The following is a 10,306-nucleotide window of genomic DNA, read 5'->3' as shown; positions in this document are numbered from 1 at the left end:
AATTACCAATAGGTAATAACCAAATACCATGCATTATGTTGTAAGCATAATCCTATTTATGTCCTGCTGTTCCTTGCACGTTACTCTGGTGTTTTCCTGGAACTCAAGACCCCCAGCAGTTTTTTCTATTGCCTCTTTTTGCCTCTTTTTTTTTTTTTTTTTTAATTTAGGTCTGGTATGTTGAATTATTTTGAAAAAGTCAATGGCTGATAAAAACACTGCTATAAAAGCAGTAACCATAAACATGTAGGGATGTAGCAAAGCCAAAGGTGCTGCAATGTATCTGCTCCTTGCATGGATTCAAAGCTGAAATGTAACAAACTGGTCAATTTAAAAATTTTAAAAAAAAAAAAAAAAAAAAAACAGGAAGGAGGGTAAAAAATAAAAAAAAAAAAAAAAAGTTGTATTTACTATAAATGGTGAAAGCAGAAGAGTGGAAAAGCTAATTTCCGATCCCAGAAAACTTGAAATATTTCCCATTCTTCATCAGCAAGATGTCAACTTTCTAAGAAGAAAAAAAGAAAGAAAACAGGGAAAGCAATAAACAAAGAGAATAAATAAGATCGGGAGAGGTAATTGCTGATTAATTACAACACTTACCAACAGTGTTGCTTCATGTCCATTCAACTCACTTCATTTTCATCCACAAATGCTTAAAGGAGGAATACTTTTATGGCTAGACTTCTCCAGAGTTCTTCTGGATCAGGTATCTTTTGCTATTGCCTGTTCATCATGTCTCTGAATGTTTATATTCCATTTGCATGGCAGTTCAAGATCCCCAGCATGTGCCCTAATTCAGGTTAGAGAGAAAACTGGTCTCAGATACTCTTTCAAATTCAAAAATACATGAAAAATCAGGAATTTCCATGGGCTTAACTGCTGATATGAAACCTGTATATATGTCCTCACAGCCTATGACTAATATCAAATATGGCTCTCATTTACCCACTCTGTGGGATACTGTAGCCTACTACTGTAGCCAGTATTTTGTGAAAAGTAGATGCAATCTCAGTCTTCCTTTCACACTACTTTCTGCTGTTTCTTATCATAGAAGGAGTGGCCAGGAGAGAGTGACTCCCTGGGGCCCCTCCCATTCCTGTGCTTGAGGACCACTACTGTACCCCCACCAACAGTCACTTGTTCATCTGTTCTCAGAGGTTTCCCAAAACAGAAGCTCTCTGGCCAACCTCAGCAATATATTTAGCACTCCCTCACTTCGTCACAAGTTTTCTATACCACTTTACCTGAACCCTCCTGGCCACAAACTTCAGCCCATTGCAACTTGCCCCATAACAGAGCAGAGGTAAGCTTAATTGCTTTTGCAGCAGTCTCTACATGCAAAAAGACTGTGTCCTCTCAGCTCCTGCAGTTCCTTAAGCTGTTCCTCACAGCTCATGTTCACTAGAGAGGAGGTCATTGCCACAGATCTTTCCTGGCCTGGAGCTGGACTGTGCCCTCACCAATCTGTTAATGTTTACCTTTAAGCACCGTACCTAAAACTCACCACAGAAGTGCCAGGGAAAACTTGTCAATACTGTAAGGTACCAGGTGTCTCTTAGTGCAGTTTGTCCATCACCTTCTGAGGGGTATGGGGCCAGAAGGTGCTTCAGGATCTGAGTCCCAGCAATGTCATTTTCCTAGAAATAACCACTCTGCTCTGCAGCTACGTAGGCAGCAAAAACAAAGACAGTAAAACCCTAGTCAGATCCTTGCCTCTGAATTTTGCTGGAAGGAAATTAAAAGGACAAGAAAGAAGCAGTGAGTGATAACTTACTCTGAAAGCAACTGTCAGGGCACAATAAGAGTGTGTCAAACAGGAGGGAGTAAGAAAGAGTCCAAAAGGTCCTGACGCCTACACACCTGAATCCTACAAGCTGAGCAGTGATGAGGGAACAGACCAACAGGACTCAGCCGTATGCAGTCCCAGCCATTCTCCCTGCTGAGGTACTGCTGCCACAAGACACCACACCAAGAATGCCACCAACCTGCCAGGAATTTTTCACATTAATTCAAGAAGCATATTCTGGAACATTTGCACTGTTTGCTTCCCAGAAACTAAGTCAAAAAATAAATAAATAAATAAATAAAAAAGAAGGGTGGACAGATGAGAACACAAGTCCCCAGATATCATATGGAGAGGCAATGCTAGGTCCAGTGGAAAAAGGCATGAAACCAAAATCATGACCACCAGGCCATTAGAAAACCAGAGCAGCAGAGCCAGACTTCATTATTAGCACTGCTCCATCACATTCACCTGCTTGCTTTCCACTTTCTTCTCTTCAAGGCACCATCTGTGTGTATCTGAACTTCCTTTCTCTTCTCAGGCTGCAGAAAGAAAACTTCTAGCAACTGAAGAATAGCTCCTAAATTGCTTTGGCAGAGAAGAGAAAAAAAAAAACAAAAAAAAAAAAAACAAAAAAAAAAACACCTTTGTGGGTATATTACTTCTCAGGAAAAAAAATAAAATATAAAAAATGAAAAAGAAAATAAAAAGAATTTTAGGAGATCGTGAATGAATTTGTCCTGAAAAAGTAAGTACCCAGTACAGGATGTGACATCAGACTGAAATCCCCACTGTATCCCCTAGCTGTTGATGAAACACCTATACTCAAGACAGACATCGGTGCAAGACATGCCTCTGAGAATATCAGTCAATGTTTGTCACCTGATGGAAGCCTTTGGTCGTACCTTGAAGCACAGAAAGGAATCTGAAGACAACACCTTTAACCGACACCACATCTTTATGCTTTTTCTCAGTAGAGCATGAAACCCAAATGATGAATTTTTAATATGGGTCTAAGGTGATATGTTAAAACACCTTTTCAGTCAATTAAATGCTTCCATATGGCTATGGCTACATGCCATGGAAGTGATCATCAATAAAGTTACTCAAACACCCCAAGAGCAACAACCAAGAACAATAGGCATTTCACCTAGAAGCAGCCTTACTTCCTCTACCACCACTTAGCAACCCACTTTGCTGATTGACAGAATTACAACCCAGTTTTCATTGAATTACCTGTACCTCCTAATAGCACATTTTGTGCTTTGAATGAGGCATCTATTCCAGTCCAGCAAAGGTTCTAAATATGTCTTCAGCCTAAACCATTAAGCCAACCTGTTTATTCAAATATTTTGGTGTATTGAGATCTAATTTTTCTACACCATTCAGAAAATGAAGAATATTCCCACTAGGACCCCACAACAAATTTGTAGTAATCAGATACTACTTTTGATCAACCAGATAACGAGGAAAATCAGATTTCCTTATAATCCCTGTCACAGTTTTATAGTTTGTGTTATAGCCTAAGATGAAGCAGGGGCAGCTCTGTTCTGACTCCTTTATAATTTCTTCATTTCTCATAATAGTTGAACTTGTTCCTTTAGGTTTGGGAGGATTTTTTTTCTTCTTCTTCTTCTAAAAACACATAATAAAAGACCTTTGCTCCAGATTTCTGCCCATAACTTATGGCCTCTTCTGGCAGGCTGGTAAAGTATTAATTTGCACTCAGGAAAAGAAGGGAAGGGTTAAGTGTAGATTCTGTCAAGTCATCCAGATTCTATCCTCCCTACAACTCTGCACCAACCTACCAGATTTTGTCATGCTCTTGTTTATACTGCAAAATATCTCTGATCCAAGAGTAATAATAAAAAAAAAAATGTTTTGCATTTGACAAATAAAATTAATCCTTCAGCGATACATTCTTCATAATCCTATATTAGCTGAGTCAGAACAGGAAAAGAAAAAAAGTAAGGCAAGATTAACAGTCAAAACAACTACAACAAAACAAAACAAACAGGTAAGGCTACTATAACCCATTTGTAAAATATGCAATTTTTTGGCTAGGTTCCCTACAGTGGATACAGTTGCTGTGCCCTTAAGCACAAGAACTGTTTCTGTGGTGGATGGACACAAAAGAACATATATCCATGCCCAGGCTACTACACCACAGAGTATTATTACAGCGCTTGTAAATACACAGAGGGTCTAAATCACTGGTTACAGTTGTATCCCTAAGTTTAGTATGATCTCAGCTGAAAGAAAACAGCAGAAGACAGAATAGTAATAAAAATATTTTCAATATCTCGAGATCATTCTATAAAATAATCACTGTAATCTAAACCCCCCCCACCCCCCTCCTTTCAGGTCAGTAACAACACGTGCTTTAGCTAACAACATTCAAGGTTAGTCAAATGATTATTAACATAACCAAGTTAATGAAACCATGCTTCAGTGTTCATGGCCAAATGTGCACTTCTTACGCCGGGAGTTTTAAATGCATAAAAGTCTGGCCTTCTTGTAAAGGGGCCATCATTACTCATATTTCCCCCTTGCAACCATACCATAGATAGCAGACCTCCTAAATATTTCTCATCAACAGCACTAATTTCAGAATAGGTCACAGCACCTGTGAGTTTTGTCACTCAGGCTCTACATGCTGCTTCTTTAATTCTTACTGGACTGGGTAAACTGATCAGTACAACTTTAATCCATATACAAATGTGCTAGTTATATCTGTATATTCACAAAGGAAGGGAATACACATTAGAGAAAATTGACAAGTACAAAACTGTTCTAAGCAAGAGAAATATAAGTTGATCCCTTATCAACTTAAAGCATGCATAATAATTACAAAATTCAAAATGCATAAAGGGCCTAAAAATGAATTTTAAATTACTTCTGATAACACAAACTCTCATTAAAGATTATAAATATTTTTATTAGTATTGTATAATTTTTGAAGGTCAGAAAGCAATCTGGTTTTGGATCATGTGGGAGCTGCCAAAAAGTTACTTTGTCTGTAAGTCAATGACATAGTCAGGCAATTAAATACTTGTTGGCATGACTATCATTATAGTCCCAATCTAAAATTGACATCAATTTTATTCACAGATAACTATAATAGCTATCATCATAGATAAAATTATCCTGAGAACATGAAAAAAAAAAACATTGACTTATCTCCCATCATTCCACCAGCAGTCATCTCACTGCAGGTATCTGTAGGTGTGGGTCACAGCTGAAGGGCAAGCCTCAGCTCATCCCGGGTAAGTGTCACATCGCACAGTTCTGCTGAAGAAGATGAGCCAGGCACAATGGTCATGGAGGGACTACAGAATTAAGCGAAGCAGAGCCAGCTGCAAGGAGATGCTGTGGAAGGGGAAGAACTATTAGTCACTATGTAGATGTGAACCCTTCCTTCCTCACAGCTCTCTGTGCGGGCTGCAGACTGCTCCACTGCCCGGGTTATGGCAGCCTCAGCTGCTGCACAAGGTTTTTTTAGTCATAGGGTCTTTGCCCAACCCGGCCTTTTGCCTGGGTCTCTCAATTTGTTCCTTAGATCTAAAGTAGGTACAAATTAGGCATCAAGATCCAGAGCCACTGAAAATCAAGACTCAAAGTTTAGTAAACTTTGTGTTTATATAGCCTATGTTATTTTGTTCATGGGATTCTTACCCCCCATTAACATGCCAGAGTTCACAGGAGGATACACAGAAGACAACATTGCATAGAGTGAAACTTTATCCATGCGATCCACTGACAAATTCAGATGCAGAAATATCTTATTTCCATCAGGTGTGCAAAGGAGTATGCATGTATGTGCATGTAATTTGAACTGGAAAAATGTGGGCATGAAAAGACTATAGAAGGATTTAGGGCCCTTAATATCTGTGGAAAGCTGACTTGGAGAACACTCTGGCATCCATATTTTTTATCAACAAAATAATATTTCTGGTAACTGTAGCCATCATGCCAATATGTATGAACTAGCAGCCCTCCCTCCCTCACCAACAGATATTCCCTACCAAAGTGCCACAGTGGAGTACTAACAGGGGGCAAGACTGCCATTCTCAGCTTTCTGGTAACCTGATGCTGCATGGAGTGTGTAATCTTCCTCTATGACATCTAACCAAACCTTCAACACAAACTCCAAAACAAAAAAAAAAATAAAAATAAAAATAAAAAATAAATAAATAAATAAAAAAGTTTCTTTGCCCTTTGCTTAATATCTGTAGGCATCATTTTTGATTAGTAAACTCAAAATCAGCATGGATAGAACTTGACTCCTTATATTTTAAGAGCGTTTGAATAAACAAGACAAACCTAGTCCCACTCTTTCCTTCATCAGTGTTTATGCAGTTTTCCTGTCTGTAAACAGGCGTTGTCATCAACTGTTATATCAAAGACCCTTTTGAGTTTAATATTTGCAAGCTATTCCCTTTTTTGTTTTGTTAGCATCTTCTCTTGTACATATTAATTACTGCAGACCTCTGGCAACGTGTGCTAATATCCAACCAATATCCTCTTTCAAAGGGAAATGTCAAAGATTAAATTCAAATGAAGGATGACATTTCAGTCTGCATATTCCATGAATAATGGTTCTTCTCCACCTTCTAGAAACTTCAGTGGAGGAAAAATGCAATATTTAAAGAAAAACAAATAAACAAACAAAAACTCCCCCAAAAACGTTCACTATATTTTTTATACATCAGCTAGGTCTCCAAATCATCCTCCAAGAAGGAAAAAAAAAGCTACATGGCAAAAAATGCAAGAAATTAAATTAAAATCTTTCAAGATACACATGCTTTACATTCCAGATGCCAGACTTGTCAAAATAGTCAGAAAAATAATAAAATGTAATTCACTCTTCTGTCATTTTGCTCTTCCTGACTGCGTGCTTGGGCAGAATACATTAATAAGCACTTCCGCTTCTCCTAGATGATGTTCACTACTTTAGTCTAATTTGTTCTTGTTGGCAGTTTTCTACCCACATGTCATTTAGCAGCAAGGTCAGGCTACTCTGCAAGGGAAGATGAACCAGGACCAAGCATCACAAGGACAGCAGAGGCAGTGACCCATTGACAAGGGCACAGGTCTGCCATGCCCAAATTAAAAGAGGAACATGAGGCCAGGACAGTGACGACGGGTGGCCAAAGGACCTCTGACTGCCACTCCAGCCCCTGCAGCAAAGCAGACCCAAGGTCAAGTCAGGAAGCCAAGCCAGCAAGTCAGAGTGAGGGCAGTCTGAGATTAGGCACAGCCTCCCTGTAGGAGGAGACTAAAGAGGAGACCTCAGCTCAGGATGAGACCAAGGGTGAGACCTCAGCTCAGAAGCCAGCCCTGAGAGAAAGGAAGGTCAAATTCCTGGCCAGGACTTCTCACACCTCTAGGACAGCTGGCTGCACTGCTGCTCTGTGGGATCTGGCCCTCTTCCCAGGCAGCCAAACCTCCAGGAAAGGGGAGAAATTGCTGATGCACTCAGCTCTGACACTACAGTCAGGGGAGCAAGAAGCATGAACTGCTTTTGGAGGGTGTATAGTCAAAAGCTGTGAGATTCACAGGCTTGAGTTCGCTACATGAAGAATTTGCAGTTTCATTGAAAACATTTTGGTGACCTGCAAGTTGAAGAACACTGAAAAGCTCTCAGGAGAGTTTTTGGATTGAGTGCTTGGCATTTTCTTGTCGTCTTCTCAAAGACCATGTTATATCCATATGGAATTCCTTAAAGTTTCTCTGAATTCACAAAGTAAATACTGAAAGTGATAGATAAGCTGTATCTGCAATAACTTAAATACTCTTAAGAGAAATATCCTTGAGATTCACTCAAGTGAGATATGCCTTCTTTTCACCTACTTTTCTCCTCTGGAAAGTCCTAGTGTTATTAATACTGCATTTGAGGAGAAAACATGGGAAAGACCACAGCTGGCTCAGAGAGTTAAGATTTACGCAGAAGAAAATATATATACATATATATATGTATATAGGGGATAGAGAAGACAAAGAGGGGAATATTATGAGGAAAATGGCCTGAAACACAAATATTCTTTGCTGCGATAATATGGAAGCAGCTATGAGTGTCAGTAGCCTTAATGGATTTGTCTGTACAGGAAAAATGAATGGAACATCCATTCTGGACTAAAATTCTTCTGTAAGGATTACATCCACATATGAGCCCTACTGAAACTGAAATAATCCTTGTGCAGGAATTAATCCCCTTGTTTGGAACTACCCTGAATGCCAAGGTCATTTAATACACTACATCAGTCAGTTCCCTGCTGTTAACAAGTCACTGGATAATTAGACCAAACATAACTTATACATCACTTCTCAGGTTAACTTTAAAGTCCTGTCTGTATTACTACTACTCAGTGTATTTTCTTAGCATTGGTAACCTTGTCTTGATATCTCAATAATACACAATATTATCAGTGATACTGAAGTCTGCTAGCTGTCAATGGGACTCAAGCCACTAGCCATTTCCTACCAAGCTGAAAAGCAATGACTATCTAAACTTGAAATACAGAAGTTGAAATGTTCAGACTTACAATCTTTTGGCATTCTGGAAATACAAACTGAAGTATAATTCTCAGTCTTTTGTCTAGAACCTTCACAAAATATCATATTACATATATAAAATTGAATAGAGGGCATAAGACTCTGAATCACATTGCAAAATTTAATAAAGAATCACATCATTGTTATAATCATAGCTCAAGAAGCCTCTAAAATATATATTTATATTCATCAGGTATCTCATATGTCTTATTTAAGACTCTGATATTTATATGAAATGGACTATTCATGACCAGCATCCATCCTTTTCTAAGCAATTTTCTTGTCGCTCTTTAAGGAGTTTGATAATAACCAATAGACTTTATTCCCTTGTCTGTGTTTGTCTCAACAAGTCATTTAGTCCCCACATTCATTTTAACTGACGACTATTTGATATAAAAACACTTTGTATATTAGAATTTGTATTTGCTTGCCATTGACTTGCCTTTTTCAGATGATTTCAATAAATTCTGTTTCAGCTAATTGATATCATTTGCGGGAATGCCTATTTTAGAAGATGCAAAATATGAAAAATAGAGTTGAACTTCAGGGAGCAGCAACACCATGTTGCGATCAAAACAACAGTGAAGTTCTGGTGCTGTAAATATGACTGAAGGAAACTTTTAAAGGCCACTTGGCTTTGGTTTTCTAACCAGCATTGTATTATCTACATTGTCAGCACAATGAATCATATTTATTCTTCCACCTTTTGACACGTTTAAAGCTAAGCATCCAAACACTTAAACACAAATACAAATGCATTGATGTGACATTTTACATTAACAGGATTACATTTAAAAACTCCTTATATGCATGAAGTGAAAGAGCAGGTTATAAAAGGTCTTTAGGCCATAAACCAGAATAGTGGTGGTGGTTTCACTCATTGCCCCTTCTGTGGCTGAACAGGACTGTCCATAGCAGGGTGCACAGTGGGGAGGGAAATGCAGAGCTCTTCTCTGGCCACCTGACCCTACAGGGTCAGTCCATGGCACCTGCCATACTATTTCTTAATGTAGGGTTTCATGCTAATCGGCATTCATTTTCCACCTCTCTTCTCTCATGATGATTTCATACTCTAGTCCTTCGTGCTCCGTCTCTGTACATTTGCCTCAAGGAGTTTTGCAGCTGCAGCATATCAATAACCTTACAGAAGTTGCTGCATGACTGATTCACATCTATCGCTGCAAATCAAGGACAAAGAACTGAACCGGCTGATAAAAGTAATTGCAATTTTCTATTCTCGCTTCATAAGCAAGCCAACCAAATGGGTCATCGTCCAAAAAAAGTATTCAAATTAACTAGTGATTTCTAAAATAGAAATAAATAGGAATGTACTGATCTGCTTGGAACAAAAATAGAACAGAAAAACTCAGTAGCTCATCACTGTATCACAGCCTGAGCAGTTGAACATTTGAGCTATTGCTTCCATTGCTAAAATAAAACGTACATCTAATTCACAATAAAAACAATGGGCTGAATACTACATTCCTGACATGAACAATATTTTGCCATGAACAATAGATTTTTCCTGTGCTATTGAAATCTAAGTAATACAAGTTGGACTTGATGATCCTTATGGGTCCCTTCCAACTCAGGATATTCTATGATTCTATGATTATAATAATGAATTCAATGTGTATTCAAGAATTCTGATCAGGAAATCCTGACACAATTAACAAGACATCAAACAGTATGTAAAAGAGGTTGTTCATGCTTTCCATATGCATGTGCCTTGTTCCAGGCTATAAAAAAACCCTCTCTTCCTCCTCCTCTTTTTTCACTTGGAAGACCTTTGAATTTTAACCCTTTAAAAGAAATAGCAAAGGCTGGAAATGAAAGTATCAAGTGATACTATTTCTAAGTACCTTAGTGCCAACCAGGCCAGCGGAAAGTTAGTTACCATATTTATCTTTTCACAACAAAGAAAAAAATAATAATAATTATTATAATAAAAAACATATCCCTTTTTAA

At 38.3% G+C, this 10,306-nt stretch overlaps 2 long non-coding RNA genes across 2 annotated transcripts; both read right to left on the bottom strand.

Moving 5' to 3' along the window:
• Positions 1–135: 135 nt before the first annotated feature.
• Positions 136–2,069, bottom strand: LOC118156522. Its single transcript, XR_004746297.1, has 2 exons — positions 601–2,069; positions 136–306 (listed from the first exon to the last, which is right to left on the bottom strand). It is a non-coding gene; the product is annotated as an uncharacterized LOC118156522 (long non-coding RNA).
• Positions 2,070–2,663: 594 nt separating this feature from the next.
• Positions 2,664–5,919, bottom strand: LOC118156524. The gene is made up of 2 exons (XR_004746300.1): positions 5,834–5,919; positions 2,664–5,152 (listed from the first exon to the last, which is right to left on the bottom strand). It is a non-coding gene; the product is annotated as an uncharacterized LOC118156524 (long non-coding RNA).
• Between the last annotated feature and the right edge of the window lie 4,387 nt (positions 5,920–10,306).

This window comes from Oxyura jamaicensis, chromosome Z (assembly GCF_011077185.1).
Source record: "Oxyura jamaicensis isolate SHBP4307 breed ruddy duck chromosome Z, BPBGC_Ojam_1.0, whole genome shotgun sequence".
Classification (NCBI taxonomy): domain Eukaryota; kingdom Metazoa; phylum Chordata; class Aves; order Anseriformes; family Anatidae; genus Oxyura; species Oxyura jamaicensis.
The sequence above is the reverse complement of the archived record's forward strand: the minus strand, read 5'-3'. Positions and strand labels throughout refer to the sequence as shown.